General features: G+C 46.2%; 1 protein-coding gene across 11 annotated transcripts in view; it reads right to left on the reverse strand.

Annotated features, from left to right (window-relative positions):
- Positions 1-20,586, reverse strand: part of LOC102054298 (sodium/potassium/calcium exchanger 3) — a 280,251-nt gene that overhangs the window by 77,025 nt on the left and 182,640 nt on the right. The window lies entirely within an intron of this gene.

Below are 20,586 nucleotides of genomic sequence, written 5' to 3' on the forward strand. Positions count from 1 at the left end.
AAGTCCAACATACTAGTGGAAAAGTTTACTTATGGCTCAAAGATCATTTTCTAAAATTTCAATTATTTAAAAGCAGTTTACAAAGCAGCAATTGTCTAACACACATTCAGAGAAACACTTCAGGACATGAGTTTTACTGCAGCTACTATTTAAGTCAATCAAGTTCAAACTACTAGCACTAAGCATCACAGGACTGAAAATTCACATTTTCTACTCACACCTCACAGAACTACTGAACTCCTGTCAACTTCAATGTTGTCTCTAAATAGATGCTAGAAAAGCCTAGGTACAAAGTTGGGGTTATACTGTGGTGCACAGGCAGACACAAGCTAAGTAATCTAGAGCACCCTGAAGGTTCCTGGACAGGCAAAACAAACAGGTGTGGCACTTACCAAACACACTGCATGAAGCCCGGCTTCCTTCTCCCAAGCTATTCAAAGGTTCAAATTATGATTTTTCATCTTGCATTAACTACCGTGAACATTCTGAAAAAAATTACTATTTTTTAAATCCCCAGCTGTAGCTAAAATAGCTTATTACAACAATTTACTGAGTGTTGGCATCTCATAGTTGCCAATATCTGTTTTCCTAAGAAATTACAGTCTCAGCAAGTTATGCATCATAAAGCATGCCATGGCCCCAGCTGGCAAAAAGATGCATGTTTATTTTTGCAAAGGTTAAAAGAGACAAGTTCAGTTTCAAAAGTTAACTTCTTTGCAAAAAGTGGTGAGCAGTTTCCCACACAAGCAGATCCAAAACCAGCAGCAGGCAGACCCCAGACCTCAGTCTGGGCCTTATTTAAAATTCCTAATTTAAAAGTTATGACAAGGGTCACTTACAGAATCAGCATGAAGCTTAAGCAAAAGGCAGCACCTTACAACATTGGCTGAGGGGCACCGGTTCAGCTGGAAAACAACAACTGGCAATTCTGTCCACTGCTCCACACAGGAGAAACCACCCCACGCCAGATGATTTGGCTTTTGCCTTAAGCACCTCATGAGGCATCTGCAGGACAGGAAGAGAAGATGAAAGAGGGTACTCTTCTATAAAGAAGACTTCTCTGTGCACTGACTCAATGTGCTGCTCTGATCACTCATTCAGACCTGCCTTCTGCCATCCTCACGTGCTCAACAGCTCCGAGTCTTCACCTGAACCAGTAAGCTCAGTGAGGAACACAGTCAAGTCAGTCAGGCATTTCCATTGCTTTCCACACAGTCATTCTCAAATGTATTTAAATACACGTTTTGGCACACGCTCAAAAAGCATCATCCATTAAGAGACTATTCAGCAAAGGATTAAGAGGAAAACAAGGCTACTGATCTGCAGGGAGGTTAAAAAAGGGAATGTCAGCATATGTAATAGGCATCATGTGTGAAAGGAAAACTTTTAATAGTTTGGGTTATTTTCATGTTGGAAGTGTGTTTCAGCAAAATCGGGGTCAAAGAGCCCTAAAGGTAATTACTGGAAAGCATGGATTTGTATATAACAAAGTAGGAGCCAAAGACATCATTTTGGATGCAAAAAAAGTAAGAGAACCATTTAAAAGTCCAAAAAGTTTTTGTTCTCTCTTTTCCATTACAAACCACTTGTGAGACCATGTTTAGAGCACTGTGTTTAGTCCTGGGCATTTAGCCAGCTGACATTCACATTCTGGAGCTGATGGAATGAAGAGCAAGAATAACTGCCTTTTTTTTTTCCCCTGTCTTTTTTTTTTTTTTTTTTTGAGAAAAGCCCCTCAGAATAAAGTTTTTTCTGCCTTTAAGCCCATACACATGAGACTGGGGAAGAAGATTGTTAGCATCCCTCCCCAGAGTCAATTTGCAGTGCTCCACTGGTTGTAATGGAGCAACATTAATTTGCAGCTAAGGATCTGTCCCTTAGCTTTTAAATACCACACAAAAAGATTCAGTGCTTTCAGACTTTTCAGAACTCTGAAAGACAACACCTCCATATGTGCAAAGCAGGGCTTTTACTCAGAAAAAAAGTCACTGGTAAGAAATCTTCCAAGAACTTTCACTTACAAGGCTAGCTTAGAAACCCTGCTCCAAGATCGGGAGAAAAAATGCACTTCCTTTGTCTCATCCTACCCTCTTGTTATAAATCATCTTCACAGACTGAGAATCCTCCATGGTGCAGCACCATAGTGTCTTTTCACGCAACACCCAACACAAACAGGTTCACTAATTCCAACTCATATATGATAATTCTGTATCACAAAATACTGTTAATCCTGTCAGAGGACTGGCAGGACTCCAGTAACTGTTTGCTACTTCCACTCTACCATGGCAATATCTTCATACTCCTCTCCCATATTCACACTGACAGTAGAATCCCTACCAGTTTCCAAGAGAACAATGTAGCTTTAATGCTCAGAATTTTTCAACTAAGCTAATTGTTTAGAACAGCATTTCCAAAAAAATCCAGAATTAACCTCCTGAGAAAGCTCAGTCACCTGCAGCTCCCCAGTTACATTTCTTTATGTGTAATTTCTTGATGTCAAAGCAGAAAAACAAAATCACCAAAAATCCACACCTGCTTTATCAGCCAGCTTCTTTTGGAAGCATTGCAACAGGCAGATGACTACTTTCAAATAACTGGAAATCAAACTAACTTAAGACTGAATAGCAGACAAAAAGAAAAACATTCCCCAACTTCTCCTAAGCACACAATGAATGGATATACTATCAGTCTTACAAGTCAATCAACTTTAGTCACTTTTCTTAGAGAACACATTTAAATATTTCTGCAAACTTTCAATAAGTACGTGAGGAAAAAACCCCAAATGGACAGAAACATGGCTTTAGCCGTGCTACAAAATTTTCAGTTCTACTTAAGAGTTAAGCATGGGCTTTACATACGTAGGCTCATAAAAACTACAAAAGGCAACAAAAAGTTACAAGGATAAACCCAAGCTCTTGGGCCTGGTTCAGCATTCACAACTAATGTCATAAATTCCAACTCCCTTGGAGCTAACTGAGCAAGTACAAAACTGAAATGTCAAGAGAGGAGAACCAGGCCTACCCTCCTGCGACCAAAAGACGTTCCTTACAAACAACAGACTTCCCAAGCCTCAGAGATCCTGGGAGCATTATGCTACATTATTCCGATTTTTGTTTTGCCTGAAAACTTTAGGCAACGACACCTGGCTGAGAAGATGCAGCTGCCAACGCTCCCGCTCTGTGTCCTGCCCTGCTGCCTCGTGCAGGTTTCGGAGTAGCCCCAGTTCATCGCCAAGCCAAATGGCTCCTCTCTCGGCCACCAGGCCCCTCCTCCCCGCCCAGTGGTCCCTCTCAGCAAGGCACCCTACCGACTCACAGGCAAAGCGGCCCTGCTTCCTCAGGCAGGGCACCAAAGGGGAGGCTGGGCTGGAGCCGCTGGAGCCAGGGGCGAGCCCAGGGCACACCATGCCTGCCCTCACCCCAGCGGCTGCCGCGGGTACCAGCGCTGCCCCAAGAGAGGGAGGCCCTCACCGAGCCCACTGCCCACCCATCTGGATAATGTCGGCTGCTGAATGAGCCAGCCCTTATCCTTCCCGACAAAGCGCCACAGGCCATGGGGCGACACCCCACAGAAGGGCCTGTGCTGCCGCCAGCCCGCAGGACAGCCCCAGCTGCTCACAGGGCTGCGGAGGAGGCCCTGGCTGGGCCAAGCAGTGCAGAGTCCGGATGAGGGAAGGACTCATGCCGCGCCACACAAACCTTCATCTTGCCAACCACGTCATCGGCTGGGAAGTGGCAGCTTTTGAGGGCAAGAGGTCCAGCATGGGGGCAGTCACAGGCTGAGACTTGCTGTGGTATCTGGCAGGTCTTCATCACCTTCTATTTCTGCAGCAGCACTGCAGAACAAGGCGGCAGAGGAAAGACTGTACGCTTTTGCCTTGGTCCATCTACAAAAGACCGTCTAAGTCAAATGAAAACAGGCTGGATCATCAAATGGAGTGTGCTCCCTGCAAGGCAAGCACCACACAGGGCCCAGACCAAAAGCAGGATCAGACCACGTAAGCGCTTCAGACTCTACAGCCAAGAGCACGAAGCGGTAGCAGCTGCCCTCCCACAGAAAAAAAAGCCTTGCCGCTCACAGCAGCTGAGAGACAAAGTAAATTCCAAGTCTGTGCCAACCCTTTCTCTCCTTGTCCTGCTCAAACTGCAAATGCTCAGGCTCCTGAACAACTACAGTCAGCTGAACAGCATGCCTTAAGACTGGGTAAAGTGCAGGTGGTGGAGTATCAGATAAAAGTAATGACCATAAGTAGCCCTGTTCCAGGTCATAAGCACCATAAATGCTAAGAAATGGATGTGACATTCTTTCTAGCTCTCAGTTATATGCTGCATAAGAAGATACGGGATAACTGTGTTGAACCAAGTCTCCTGCTATAGCATTTTATGTGTCAGGAATAATTCTTTTTTCAGTGTTCAAAACACATCTGTGAAATTATGGGAAATTAGAGCCTCATATCCATCCAACTCCTACTACATCACCTCTGTGTTTTGTTATATAATGACTCAGTTTAACACAGTGTGCCAAATACTTAAGACTTCCATCCCCTCTCCTGATACACACTATCAATTGAATAAGTGACTTGAACAAAACTAACTGGCAACACTTGCCTCTGTTTAGCATGCTCCCCAAGCAAGTCTTAATTAAGAAATTTTAGAGGTGTTTTGTGAGACATCCCAAGAAATCTCCAATTACAGATTAGAGGTATGTAAACCTCTTATTTTTCAGATCTGTATGGTATGCCAAGTAGTTAGAGCCACAGGCAAGTCCCACACAACCACAGAACCAGTTTTTTTCTGTACGTTGCTTCATTCTGTGCTTGTAGTCACTATGTCTGGAAGATAAGACCATGACACTGCTGTTGAGCCCCTTTCAGCTCCTGATCCAGAATGCTCCTCAGTGATCCTAGAGGGCTAACACGCTGTGACTGCAGTCTGGTAACGTGTGTTAATGTGGTGGCTTGACCTTGACTGGACACCAGGTGCCCATCAAGCCACTCTATTACTCCCCTCCTCAGCAGAATGAGGAGGGGGGGGCAGGGGGTGGGTGGGTGAGTGGGAAATAAGATGAGAAAAAAAACCCCACCAAAACACAAAAAAAGAACCTCGTGGGTCAAGACAAAGGCCATTTAATGAAGCAATAGTAAAAGTCACACTGACAAAAGCAAAGAAAAACAACAGATGTTATTCTCTACTTCCCATCAGCAGGCAATGTTCGGCCACTTCCAGGGAAGCAGGGCTTCAGTACACATAGCAGTTGCTCCAGAAGACAAATGTTATAAATAATGAACATCCCCTCTCCCTCCTAGTTTTTATATCTGAGCAGACATTATATGGTATGGAATACCCCATTGGTCACTTCGGGTCAGCTGTCCCAGCAACATCCCCTCCCAAGATCTTGCCCATCCCCAGTCTACTGGAGGGGGGGGGAGGGGGAAGACTGGAAAGACAGCCTTGATGCTGTGCAAGCACTGCTCAGCTGTAGTCAAAATACTGCGGTGTTGTCACCACCTTTCTAGCTACCAGTACAAGCACAGCACTATGAGTGCTGCTATGGGGCTCAGGCAGACCCAATAACAGTTAAGCAAAGGACTGAGGCCGTATCTATTTCATAGATACTCTATCAGTTCCCTTCTGCTAACAGAGATGAATTACATTACTTATAGCTACAATGCGACGGCTGCATTATTCTAGTACATAACAGTAGCTCTAACTGCTATATTGACAGCACTGTTTTTTTTTTTAAAGCAGTAGGTCACTTGCGAAATATTCAATCACCCTACTGTTCATTCAGTGCCTTAGTAACTACTATGTTTCATGTATCTTTAGAAACAATCCGAAAGTGCCCCCGAGCCTTACCTAAAAGAGCTAGTCATCTTCTACATTAGACATACCTGAGAGAAACAGGAGCCAACTCTCCTGGTCCTCTTAGCCACGCACCAAAACCCTCACACAGCCTATCACACACTATACGCTTCAGTGAGCTAGGGAGGGGGGCACTGGAGCAGAGCTTCACACAGTGAACACAACCACACTTCCCAGTGGGGCCTCCGAGCCAAAGGGAGGGACACCAAACTGAGTGTAACAGGGTGATAGAGCAACCAGAAGTCAGACACAGGAGCCCCCGACACACCTTATCCAGACGTGCCAAGAGCACGGGCTTCCAGCAGACTCCTGGCCAGCGCAGCCTCATACCACTCATGCAGCATTGCCCCAACACAAGAGAATTTATTTCCTGGGGGAAAAAAAACCCGAGACAATGAACCATAGTTGGGCCACCTGTGCTTCAAATAGCAGAGATCATGCATTCCTGGGTTTGCACCTTCTTCAGCACAAAAATTTCTCAAGCCACCAGAAGTTCTTCAAGCAACCTCAAAATCCTGAAGCTTAACAGGATCAACCTCTCAGCACACACTAATATTTACACTAGCTGTTATTTTAAAGAATTAGCTGGAGAGTACACTTACAGCTACTGCACAACCAAGTCTTGACAAACTGATCTACCAGGGATACCTTAACCTGGAAGCCCATTTCTAACAGTACTGTCTGACCCCTGTTTACCAAATATAAACTGACTGAAGCCTGCAAATATTCCTTGAAGAAAAAAGCCTGCCTCAAAACCTATCTGGTGAATGCATTCCTAGCAACATAGAGGAATCTTGTTCCACACAGCCGTTCCATCATATTTTCAGAAGAGTCGATATTGCTTATATTCTTAGTAGTTACTACTTATTTTATGTTTTTAATTAACACAAAGAGTGAGGCAGAGGATTGAATGCAAATCCTCTCAATGAAATTAAATGCATCCTATGATTACATATGGTAGAAAACAGGGGACTGTTCCATGTAAACATCTTCAGAATCACAACACAATATTCTTGTGTAGCTGTGTAACAGACAACTGTACCATAGTCTTTCCACTCATCCAATTAAATACTCAGGTACCAAGCAAGCTATTAACAATTACATATTTTTAGAGGTAAATAGATCTAAAATTAATGAAACTTAACATGGATCTGGCCCAAGGAAAGGTAAGAGCTTGGTTCCATGGCTATACTGGCATATTTTATCCCAGCAAAACATGGAATTACTCAGTCTGCACAGACACAGCTGAACTGAAGACGGAGTGGCAGAGTCTAAAGCTCGGAGTACCTGCCCTTCTAAGCAGTGCTTTATCAGCCTTCATAGCCCGCCCCTGGGCAAACCTGCACTGCTGCAAATACAATTAACTTCAGTCACTTGACAAGCCCCTCCACCGTTGAGGAACAAGCTGTGTTCTAATGGAAAAAAGGCACTCCCACAAGCACCATCTCCTGCTTACCCCCTAGGGCTTCTGCCCGCACAGAAATGCCAGGTAGAAACCGTGTTTTTCTCAATCCTCATCAACACAGCTATGCTGGCAAAGGCACACCGAGATGTTCTTTACTTGAAAAGGCTTAAGGGTTGCACTTTAGGAAATAAGCAAATAAACCCAACGTGAGCCAAACAGCTTGGAAGAATGAAAAGACAAAGGGATCATGCTAGCAGAGGAAAGTACACCTTCTGCTTTTCTACAGCTATCACACCAGACTTATGCGAGTTAAAAACAACCTTTAACCATAACATTCATAAAGAAATGCATAAGAGGAACCAGCGAGACATACGCTGTATCCCCCATAGCCCCAGAAACCCCTATCCCGATCAGGGCAGGGGCGCCGATGCCCAGACTGAGGAGCCTTCGCCAGGCCCAGCCAAAGCACCCTCTGCAGCAGGCGCTGCGGGAGCTGCCGGCGGGCCCCGCGCGGGCCGCAGCACCGAGCGGCTCCTTCCAGCGTGCGTGTGCCAGCCGCACGGACGGGGCGCGCAGCAGGAGGGGCTGCGGGGCGCGGCAGGGCGCAGGCGCCGATGCTCCCCAGCCGGCCGGGCAGGCAGCGGCCCGAGCCCCGCGCGGAGGCCCAGCGCCGAGCGGCGGAACGCAGCGCAGGGTGCGTCGGCCCTGGCGCACCGCCGCCGGAGCCGCCGCGGGGAGACGGTCCCGACCTCCCCTCGGCGGCGGCAGTGCGGCCCAGCCACGGAAGGGGGCCAGGCAGCGAGCACCGGCTGCCGCCCGGCTCCTCACCTGCGACCCCGGCGGGGCAGAGCGCGAGGCACCGCGGTACCGGCGGCTGTCGGGGTTCAGCCCGCGGCCCACAGCGCCGCGGCCCGCGCCTGCCCCCACCCGCCCCCGGCCGCCCGCTCCGACGGCTCGTCTCAAACGGCCGCTGCAGCTCCGGCCCCGCGGGACCTACCACCCGGCCCTCCGCCTCGCCGCCCCTCACCTCGCGCCGCCGGGCAGCACCGGCGGGAGCCACCCCCGGCCGGCCGGGCCGGGCCGAGGCGCGGGGAGGAGCCGCGGCTTCGTGCCCGCCGCCCCGCTCGACTCGGGCCGCCCCGCCCTTTCCCCCGGAGCCGGGTCCCCCCCGGGGCCAGGCGCCTGCGCCGTGCGCCGGCCGCGCTCCGGCCCCGCCTCCGCGGGCCCGGGGCAGGCCGGGGCTGCGGCGGGGAGATCCACGGCCCCGGCGGCCTCTCCGCCCTCCCAGCGGGTAACGGCACCGGGGACGCGCCGAGGTGCCGGGGTGGGCTCCGGCCGGGCCCCGGGCCGCGCAGGGGGTGGTGTGCCGCGCCCCCGTCCCGGGCAGCGGGGGCTGCGGGCCGCGGCACCGCGCCAGCCCCGGCACCTTCTGGCGGGGCAGGGCCCGCCCGCTCTCCGCGGGCCCCCGCTAACGCACCGGGGCAGGCGAGGCGCAGCGCCAGTGCCCTGCGGATGTGCGCGCTCCGCAGCTCATCCCAGGATCCTAACGCACCGTGTTTCTCAAGTTTATTAGGGGCGGCGTCTCGGTGCAAGTTATTTCAATAAAAGGACGACGAGAGCAAGATCTTCCTTCCCGTCTGGCAGCTGCTTTCTCCGTACATAGAGTACACGTTAAAAATGCTAGCAACCACACTGAAGACAGCAGCTGATATGTCAAATGTGGTTAGGAACATACTCAAAGACACGCAGCTGTAGAAAAATCTACTGAAGGAGGGTATGGCAATTCCAAAATTCTGACCGTAAAAATCAAAGGTGGCTACCTACCTAGCTTTGAGGAAGTAGGACAAGGCAATTATGTCTTACTTACAAGGCGGCGACATTTACATTAACCCATGGCTTCCATGAAAGTGGCCATTAGTCTTTAGGTGTAAGAGACCTGTTTTGCCCATGGATGCACTAAACGCATCAGAGCAGGCAGCTTCTGTTGCTGCAACTTTCGTGTCATTTGTAGCTGTTTTTGACAGAGGGCTGTGAAACTTGCCTGGTGCGAGCTTGCCGGTTCCGAAAGCGGCAGCGAGTTCTGCAAGCTGTCTCAAGGGTCACTGAAACCTTTCTGCTCCACCTGCCATGCATACCACACAGAGCTTTGATATTAAAAAGCATTTATCACAAGGGATACTGTGACTGACTTCTCAGTCCTGCTACCTCTGGAAACTGCTGCCATTTGTTCCTGTAGCCTAAAAGACGGTACTAGAGTCCAGTTTTGCAGTGCCTGGCTCAGCACAGCTATCAGAGCCCCTGGCTACCCTTAGAGGGAGAGGGTAGGCACTGCTGCCCCTCAAAAGCAGTTGGGAGCAGTTCAGTAAGGAGCCTGCTAGCCACAGAGGAAAACAAGAGCAAATCAGAGGCAGTAAATGAGAGACAGGACATAGCCAGCCCTGCTGAACTCGAGCAGAACTGAGCTCTAAAGACTGGAGGAAACCTACTGGAGAAGACTTTGCTGCATACAGCCTTTCAAGTATGAGATATTGTGTGAAGTTTCATGGCCTGTGTTTCATATTTACCCTTATTAAGACCCCTCTCAATCCATCTGTGAGCATGGGCTTGGTGTGATTTTCTATACATACAGTAATCCTGCAGAAAAGCAAAATTTTCCAAGCCCTGTATGGCTTGGCCTGTATTTGTCATCATATGGGTGTGAGGCAGAGACTAGCATGTCAGCAGAAGGCTTTAAACACTGGTGGGACGCCCTAGAGGACTTAACTAGTCTGAACAAGAAATGGCATTTAGCCTCCCCCAAGCTGCTGCACTGGTGTATTATGCGCCGTGGCATAGTGAGGTGAGGGAGGCTTTCCCATGTAATTTGGTTTTGATTGGGCCTAGGCTCCAAAAATCAAAACACCCATTTCTTGTTTCCATCCAAAGTACAGAAGAAAATGGCATTACCAGGATATTCTGTGTCCTGAGTAGGTACTGGGGGGATAGAAAACAGACTGGCTTATCTGTCATCACACCCTGGCAACTGCAGCAATGGGCAGCAACTATTAATTCCTTCAAACCAGCTTCTCTCATGGTAGCCATGACTCCTACATCAAGAGACTTTCTTCTTCCACTGGCTCCTATCCTAGAAGCCTGCCACATTGCCATGAACTCTGCAGGAGGGAGAAGAGAAACTGCAGCACTTTTTCACAGGAAAGACAGATGAGGCACTGGAATCTATCTCCCGCATGCTGAAGATGTTGCTGCTGCACCACAGGAAGACCTGTGTGTCTCTCAGCCATGGAGCTGCATCCTCGCAGCCCTGCAAAGCCTAGTGGTCATGTCCACTGACGACTTCAGAGTGGTTTTTTCTCACCTTAAAACATGTCTGTTTCAGTTTATAGCACATGACAGCAATTACTTCAGTACATTCAAAATCTTATCCCTTGGCAGTATTGTGTGCATTACCCTTTTAAGTCAGATTTCTTGTTCTGATTTGCAAAACAACATTGGCACTCAGCTATGTTTGGTAACAAATCAAACTGCATGAAGGAGGCACAGCAAAAACTGCTTAAGAGCAAAACAGACCTTTGTTTTGTTTTCCTAATGACTTTTTCATACAGTGAGCAGAGGCAACATGTAAGCTGTAACAAGGCTGGTATTCGGATCCTGAGTTATTCTGGGCTCAGACATGACCTGCCATGTACAGTGAGGCACAATCTATCCTTGTTCCATCTCTTCATTTTCCAGATCCAGGGGATATTCCATCTTCATCAAAATTTCAGTGTCACAGTGAAAAGGCACAAAAGAGGCACCATGAATCTCAAAAAGCTGAGTAGAAGGAGAGTGCCTAGAGAAGTTCCAGGCATCTGGGAGCTCTGGCTCCCCAGGGCTGTGAGACAGAGCTGGTGCAGATGTGCAGCTGGATCCCAGACCAGGGCAATCCACACTTGCTATATCCCACCTCTGGGGATTCCCCAAAAGCAGCCTTTCCCAACATAGCCATAGTAGTGCTGTTCAGGCCGGCTATCTGTCAGCATCACTTGCTCTACTGCTAATGCACGGCTTCCTGGTACATATGGCAGAGCCGTCTTGCCTCCTCTCCCCCTGAAAAAATAATTTCCCCTTCAAGAGAAACCTCCTGGTCATGTTACACTGCTCAATGTGAATGAGGCAAACATCTAGTATCACTGTAGGTTCCCAGCATCTAGATAGGACAATGATCCTGGTCCTTTCAGACAGCCTAGGCTGAGTGATCCTGCCAATATGAGAATAAAATAGAGCTGATCATTGATTTGCTGGGGCTTGAAATTGGTGAGATGAGATGCTGACATCCTGCAAATAAGAAGGTGGTTCATCTTGTTGCTGTCTGGCAATGTCTGGATTGTCACACAGACAGAGCCACCATTTGAATGAATGTAGCAGGCAAAGGGATGCGACTTAATCTCTGAGGGTGGGTTTTGAGAAGGTTAAAGGCTGAGGCCTTTAACTTCTGGCTGATGGCTGCCTCTTGCCATTTCCATGAGCACAGACACTGGTATCAGGCAAAGAAATAGCTTCAAAACTGGGACTTAAGTCTTGTCAGTTCTCCCTTATGAGGAAATACAGCAGTTCCCCAGCACTTTGGTTCACATCCTCATTACCATATTTTGATAAAGTTCTTATTGCACAACAAACTTGCCCCGGTACTCAGATGAGCCTAGCATATTCACCCACAGCATGTTTGATTGCTACCTGCTTGTACTCAGTGAAAAGCTCGACAACAATACTGGAGAATATTTCTTGAAAGAGACAATGTCATGTGGATTAACCTCATTTTCAAGAGATGTTAGTTCCCTTCCCAGCTCTGCCTGCGTAATCCTGAACAAGTAGCTCTTTTTACTGGTCATCCCACTAACTGCAGGGCATTAGCATCTGTTTATTATACAGCACTCTTGTATTTATTGAACTAAAGGCTACACAAACAGGATAAATATCAGGCTGGGTAAACATAAAAAAAGCCCCAGGTCACTTCTGCTTCTTCATATGGCCTCTCCAATCTGGAAAGGGAAAATGTGTGTCTTCTATTTTCTGTACTCATCTCAGAGCCACTCTTTTTGCTACTTCATTATTTTTTCTTTCTTTAAGGCTGATAGCAAAGTACTGGAATCAAGTTGTTTATGATCATTAGTCACTATGTCCATGGGAAGAAATTACTCTTTATTATTTCATGGTGCTGTGCCTGTAAGTTCAACTCTCTCAGCCTTGTCCCATGAATGGAGATCTGGCCAACAGCTTTTCAGCACTCCCCCACATCAAGACAGATTTCCATCATGGGGTTCTGATGAGAGATCCGACAGCAGCTAGTCTTCATGTATCTTCCCGACAGCCAGGAAATGAATAAGTGGAAATACTGCATAACTGCATTTCCAGCTCATTAGCACTTATTATTTTTTAGCTTCTCTCTCTTTAATTTGAAGTATTTTTTAAGAAGAGTATTCAAATGTGTATCTGTATAGGGATGTGGGAGCACTTCGACATCCCAGCTCTCAAAGAGCACGTGCACCAGAACCACAAGTTTCTCGGAAAGCCCCTGCAGAGTACAGGCCGAGAACAACCCTGGGGCACCATGCATTGTCCTACCTGCTCTGAACACCACATAAGCAAGACTCAAGAGTTATGGCACCTGATACCATTTCCTCACCAGCAGCCTCATTAGATCAGGGAGTGAGAAGGGAAGGCACAATGACAAGCCTCCAGCTGCCAATGAGAGCTCGTTCCAGCTGCATATGTGCCAAAAGCTATTCCTTTCTCTACGCCTGAGCCAAAGCGACATGAGAGCAATGATGAGATCTCTGCCCAGGCAAACACTGACTGCCAGACGCTAGCTGTGAGTAATCCTCAGGAACTCGGGAAGAATCAGAGCCATCGTCTGATCCCACTGCTGAACACGTATTTTATGTGGGGAGGAGGGAAGGAGTAGTAGGACCCCTATTTGAGTAATTGCTTCCTCACTCCACCTGAATCTGTATCACGGATGCTGTCTCAGACCCACCGCTGAAGCACAGCGTCTTGGGTTGATTCAAGTTTGGACATCAGTTTTGAAGTACTCAGAATTACCAGCTGCTGAGTAAACTAGCCTCTGCCTTCATTATGGTGGCTGTGGTACCACAACTAGCAAATGAGAACACACTGTCATTGTCTTCCAAAAAACACAGGCTGGCATTTCCAGTCCTTCTGTTGCAACTGTCTTAACTTGCAGGAAAGTAATGATTGTGAGTCATCCTTTCATCTTTACAACACTACTGAAGAAACAAAAAAGTGGGGGGGGGAGGGGGAAAGACAGTGTTTGTAGCGTGGCCATAAAATTGTTTCCTAAGCAAAATCAACTGTGCTTCACATTTCCAGTTACAAGAAGTGACATACACCACACCAATTTATGGGAAAACAGATCACTAGGAAGAACTGTGATCAACTAATTATTTGTCACTTCAGCATGATGTTTTAACAGTGTGCTGTTTAACCAGACCCAACAAAAATATAATTACTAATGTAATTTCTGCTTCTTAATTAATACTGTTAACATCTACCCATTGCTTCCCCAGACTTCCACTGCTTCACTATGCCTGCATGTATGTGCATTTCTGTGCCCATAGGCAATGCCATTTGAAGGTGGCAGCAGGCATTTGCTTTATTATCTCTTGGCAGCCAAACCAGACCACTGCAAACCTGGAGGAGAATCAGGCCCTGCCTTTGCTAGGAGAGCAACAAGACTGCCATTATTCAAGGGGAGGGGAAAAAAATGCCTGTAGCCATGTTAAAAGCTCTTGTCTTTATTAGTGGAAGTATTAACCTTTCCCAGTGCTTTCAAGTTATAGTCAAGCATTTTGCCTTCAGGTTGGAGCTGCTTAGAAAAATAGCTAAACCGTGTGAGGCCAATACCCTGAGGACAATCAGCTCTGAGCATAACTCCTACAGAAGTGGGCAGAAGCTGGCTGCTCTAGAAGCTGGTGTACAGCCTTGGAGTTTGAAGCATCTCCTGAGATTGATTGGAGAGTTAAAGCCCTTGCTTTTCCCCAGTAGGGAGCAAATTTGTATATGTAGAACAAGAAAACCTACTGCAGAGATAAACAACATTGGTCTAAAGTGCCATTAAATGTTGTTACCATTCTTTAGAAAGACCAAGCATTGCAAAGTCAACTGGTAGGAAGCAAGAGGACAAGAGAGTACCTAAACCGTAATACTCGTGAGTGCAGGTTTGTAACTAGTTATTGCCAAAGATCTCCACTGAACCCAGTAGACTGCTACCTCCTCTTTGGTCCTTAATCTTCAGCCTGGAGAGAGCTGTGACAGCCAGGAGTGAGGAGAGAGCTACAACCAGGCCAGGTTCTTGAGATATTTTCAGTTAATGCAGACCCATATTCTACAGGCAGCTTGGTTTGAACAGGATCTCCATAAGTAGCTTTTTGAATAAGGATGCCAAGATCTGGCCTGTTAGGTTTAATATTTTAATCTGCTAAGTGTATAGCTGCTCTACTCACTGCCACAGTGGAGTCCTTTAGTAGCTAAAGATTAGAGAGACCATCAACAATCCCTGCTTTACTGCACAGATGAAAGCTATCAAGTGGATTTATGGAGGAAATAAGGTGTGTGTATATACTGAAGCTCATTACTTTCCAGTGGAGGCAAAACTATCCATTAATATCTGACACAGAGCATACTCCTGAAAACTGGAAGCAGATACTGAAAAGGAGCAAGTCCCAACAAGCCTAATGCATGTGTGATGAATCAGTTATTAATATTCAATCCAGAGAGCTCTGTCAGTAAGGATGGATAGCATTCCTGTTGGTATTTGTAAATCTATATGCCCTAGATGGCATTGCTCTGCAACATTAAAATCCAAGTTCTCGCTGCAGTCAACACAAAAGAATTTTAGGCAGACAAGTGTTGATTTACGTTCACACAGAAAGATAATGGCAGAGTTCTCTTTAATGTTACTTGTTTGAGACATTTTCACTGCAGCTGATACATTAATTATGCCACTTGTTTGGGGTTTTTTCCCCCTCTCATTCATTCTTTAAAGGCTCAGTTATAAAATCTTGTGTGAGCAGTTGCAATAAGCAACTGCTCTTGTTTGAAGTGGTTTCATTGCACCTGCTCTCTCCAGCCTGTGGTATTTAATTGTTTTTGTTTATTCTGTGCTACTCTTCTCTAGTGATTTGCCTGGCACTGTGAAGAAGGCTCATACCAATTACAGAGTGCCATTTGTTCCCGACAAGTTGGAAGACTAGCCTCCTTTTCTCTGAATGCTAGCTGCAGCCCACTTACAGCAGCTGGAGGGGAAGCGGGCAGATGCTCAGCTATGCTAAAATGGCAGATTACCACATGCATGCAAAAAATCAACATACCTGCAGTTTGTCCCAAGTCCTGTGTCTGCATACTTCCCTTCCAGAGGCTCAGCCATATGTTGCCTCTGCTTCAGCTTTCAAGAAAGTGCGATGTGCTGGGAGTACCTGCATGTATCCATCTCCCAGCACCAAGGATTAGGAGTTGCAATTTCAAGGAGCTGTGCAGCCCACCAGCAACCTGAAGGCTGACTAAGAAAGGATTTGGGCACCGAAAGCCCTACCCATTAAGCACTTATTCTCCAGGGTGCGGTTACCATGTCTAGGCACCCCATGAGAGGATGGGGAGAAGCCTCAGGTGGGAAGTCTCAGTAGACAGCTTGCTGAGCTGGGAGGTGCCTGCAGCCAGACCCCCAGGGCTGCAACAGTTGCATGCAAATGCCTCAGCCTTTCTGGGGTGCATAACCCCATGCTCTGTCCATGGCTTGTCCCAGCTGAATGGGCACCACTCCTTTTAGGACGCCAAGCAGTGGTGGTGGTATGTACTGCTCTGCAAGCACATGCTCCTTCTGTTGCCTGTATCCTGGGAGGCTGTAGCATCGAGAAGCTAAGAAACATTTTGGGTGGAGAAGGCTTGTCTTCAAGCTCTCCCTCAGTCATTAGATTAACAGAAAGACAAGTGCTCAGATTCCACAGGGGTGACATAAAAGTCCTGGTTCCTCAGATGTCGCAGTCCACAGTGCTGATGTGGGCCATTGGTGCAGAGGGGCCATCAGCTGTGCTGTAGCAGGTAAAGGTAGGCTTTGGGAGCAGGACAGGGTGTTGGATTTTCCTTGGCTTTAAGAATGACATTTTGGAATGAAAATTAGTTTGACAATCCAGTACAGGTTAGGGTATGTATTGTGAAGGTACATACAGTATAATTTGTCTTGTGGTATAAAGGGAAGATCAGCCACAAAACCAGCATCTCAGGGGGTAGGGTGGGTGGTTTTGTTGGTTTATTTTAAAGGATGTTATTCCAAAGATTAAAACAAAGAGAAAAAGACATTTCTCTCAGCAGCAGAGACATCCATTAATCAGTCCTCTTGAAAACATGGGTTTTGATGTGATGATGACTTTGAGATGACTGAACACTTCAGAGTCATCAATCAGAAGACATTACACTGAGAACACAGGCAAATGCAGTTTTGTTCAAGCAGCAAAATATGTAATAAACAGGTCAAAAATCAGTTGGTCAGAGCCCACAGAGAGATTGTTATCTGCCACTTCCAGAGAAAAGATCTCAGCTCTAGAAGTGGTATTTCAAAGCAAATAGTTTTCAGGGTGGCAAAGACACAAGTTTGGCCTCTGTAAAGCAAGATAGAAGTGACCTCCAAAGGGAAAATAAATAGGATTTGTGCCCTAGTTTTACACCTCTATGATGGATAAAGATGGCCAGATGGGAGAGGAGGGTTAGTTTTCTTTTCACCAGTTTGTACTTCTGCTCTGATGTTTCATTTTTTGTTCTGCACTAAAAATCCACATCTTTGCTTAGGCAGGGTGTGTGATGGCTGAAGAGTAACTGCAAAGATGACATGGCAACAGCTTCTAAAAAAGAAAAAGTGAATACATAAATATGAAATATATACTCTTCATTAACTCCTCCAGCACAAGCAATGATGGCTTCCCTTAACACTGATTTTCCTAACTTTAATGAAAGCAGCTAGAAATTCAGTTACTCCCCCATCCTCTGAAAACCAATTTCTAACTTTCCAGGCTGCAAGTTACACAAAGTTTTTCTAAAGTGATCACAAGGATGAATCAAAAAAGATGCATATTTGGCATATCACCTTGAAAGGGGATTGGGAGTGAGAGTATCTTCAGAGTCCAACAGCCAACTGGAACAGCTCCAAATTGTGACGAAAAGCATGATTATCTCTGAACCAGAAAACTAGTCATGGGGAAGTCTCTACAAAGATGCAGCTTCCATAATACATTACAACATGGCTTTTGGGTTGCCAGCACACAGAGTTGGGAAGCAAACAATCAAACCAATGGAAAATACTTTCAAGACAACTGCTGGGCTTGCACTGATGAAAGACACTTTCTGCACTAACATCAAAGGCTGCACCTCACCTCTGTACTCATGGGCAGAGACACGGGATCAGCATGTGTGCCTTTTCTGCACTGTGTGGCTCTTCTGCACCTGAAAATAGCTGCAGATGTGTAAATAAATAACCTCTTCTGCCTAAGACATACCACTGCTTCTTGTGGACATGGTGGGTACTTCAGAAGAAAGATTTCATTTTGTCAGTGGCTGTTACAAAGACATACTTTAGGTGAGGTAGGCAGTTCCAGTTACATGCCTTTTCATTAAAGGATCTCAAGCCCTTCTTTCAGAGAAAGTGTAACGGGACGGGAGGTCAGCTAAAATTTCCCAACCTTCTCATGCGATGAAGTAGAAGCAAGGACAGTCCTGTCACCAAGGCAGCCTCAGATTTAGTAGGGAAACTTCAGTCTCTGCTCAGCTGGTGCAAAGCATAATAGCAGCACAAGGATTTTACTGCTTTAGAAGTACGCCTTCTTACAAGCCCTTTCCACAGGTTTTCTGCAGGTTTCTGTAATGGAAACTGGCTGCATCAGAGCCATTGTAATAGCACATCACCCTCATTATTATTCCAAACAGTACTGAAAATACTGCTCCAGCAATAACTTCAGAAGGAGGACTGGATCTCATTACCATGGCTGTCAATAGCTGAACAGGCACAGAATCCTTCCAGCTGGGAGAGTGACAGTCAACTCCCACTACCCTATGTCTGGAAAAGAACAACTAACTTCAGTGCAGTAATTTCAGGTTTGTATTGTTTTAACAGAGCAGAATTTGACTCATTATACAACAGCAAATACATTTTTTCAGTGTTTGTTTCTGTATGGACTCTGACACATCCAGGTCACATGAGCCAGCCGGCTTCTACATAACCTACTGTGGTGCACTCACCTTTACAGCAAATGCACATTAAGTAGCAGAGGAACTACAAATATAACAACTCTTTTCTTCTTCCTTCACTTCCTAATTCAATGCTCAGCTTAAACCAGTGGTACAAAGTATTCTCAGAATTATGCCAAAAATGAACAAATCATTGGGATTGTGACCCACAGGGGTGCTCTCTGCTCCAATGCCCAAGCACACCCTGAAGTGTTAAGTTAGTACAAAGAGAGGATACTTTTATTGATAAACATTATATTGTCTTAGTGTAAATGTCTGACACATAATTAAATCAAATAACAAAACATTTAAAGTAATTAATTCTAATAAAACTTTTTTATATTCCATAGACAATAGTGCTGTAAATTTTGTTTATAGTGTAACACATTAAAACCACAGAAATACAAGTTTCTAATTTCATAGGTTACCAGCAAACAGAGAAAAATGCATGCTTTCATTTCTGTTAAATGTTTAACTTACACAGGCAAGTGGAACAGCTATGCATCGAAGACTACTCTACAAGTTGTAAAACAAACATATAGACTGACCTTATAATACTAGTACAAGTATGACAAAACCATTGTAACTTATTTCCAAAGGTAACAAATGTTTTGTCTGAGGCTCCACCATTTTAACACTTCTAAGCTGACAATAAAAAGCCATTTTGAGTAGAATTGTATTACTAGAAACCACTGATTATTTTGTTTTCTGTCTGCTGAAAATGAACATACATTATACGTGCATCTGCACTGAGTTCCACCTACATTTTCTTCCTTATGGTTAGAAGCATCACAGATTCTTCCCACTCAGTGAAAAGGAACTCAGACAGCATCGTTTCACCCCATCAAACAAAAGGTGCTAGTATCAGTGACTTTTATTGCTGTGCTTCCTGCAGCTTTGATGCCATGACTGCACCACAAAGTAGAAAACTCACTACACACACAATTCAAAGAAAACTGTATGGTTTTATCTCAGTCTGTGTTAGAACAAGCCATAGCAGGGATTGCATTCAGCTGAGACTTTAGTAATGGTACCAAAAAACGTTTTCCATAATAGCTTCAAAAAATTATCAGATCTTGAATAGCTAATTGCTGGGCCATGAGATGATTTAAAGACATATCACACCCCCTGCTGGGTCGCTGGCACAGGGGGTCTCCCTGTGTGCCTTGGTGGTGCAAAGCTGACTACAGGGTGCAGACCTAGGCCAGCTCTGATGAGGCTTGTTAGTTCAGGGACAGTGCCGTGTAAGTACGACAGGTTGGGCTTGGCTCTGAAAAAGCCCGGAAGGGGCAAAAAGCAGCCCCCATGTGCAAAGAGACCGGCTGTCCTTACACCAGCTGACTCATGCTCTTACAGTACCATATATGCAAACTCACCTCATATATGCAAGCCTGCACTCAACAGCACCCATTGCCTGTTAGCGGTGAGCAGGGGCCCAACATTTCTGGGAATTCAGCTGTGGTTTTTAGTGCATAGATGGGAGCTATTGAAAGTGCTGAGCTAAGCAGAGCCTGGTCCAAAACAGTGCTAGGTGAGCCAGGGGAGGCAGAGGTGTAGGAAGGGTAGGGGCCCTTGAAACTTGTGCAACATACCTGAGGAACAATGAGTCGGTCTGCTCATCTTTTTGTTCTAGTGAAATCCCGATTTACCAGTGTACGAGTTCCTGCTGCCATGCTTATGCCGTGGTTGTAGGCAGAAGTGAACTTCACCCTGTGGGGCTGCTTGCCACACACCTGTGTCAGCAACCAGATAAACCACGGACTGAAGAGAAGCACCAGTCCTGCCCTCCTGCATGTCCCCGCTGGCTGAAGCTCTGACACATGCACTAGCAACAGGAGCACCTGAACCACTGCCAAGCCTTACCAAGGGATTTCAGATTGCACAGGACTTCCAAGAGACAGCAAAAAAATCCCCCAAACACCCAAAACCCAAACAAGAATCTTCCCAGTTTGGTTTCCATCTTGAAAACAAATAGTAACATGAAGATGAACATCTGTCATTCCTTTAGTCATGTCTGACAATTACTGCCTGGATTATGGGCCTACTAATGAT

Source organism: Falco cherrug, chromosome 13, assembly GCF_023634085.1.
Source record: "Falco cherrug isolate bFalChe1 chromosome 13, bFalChe1.pri, whole genome shotgun sequence".
In the NCBI taxonomy this organism is placed as follows: Eukaryota; Metazoa; Chordata; class Aves; order Falconiformes; family Falconidae; genus Falco; species Falco cherrug.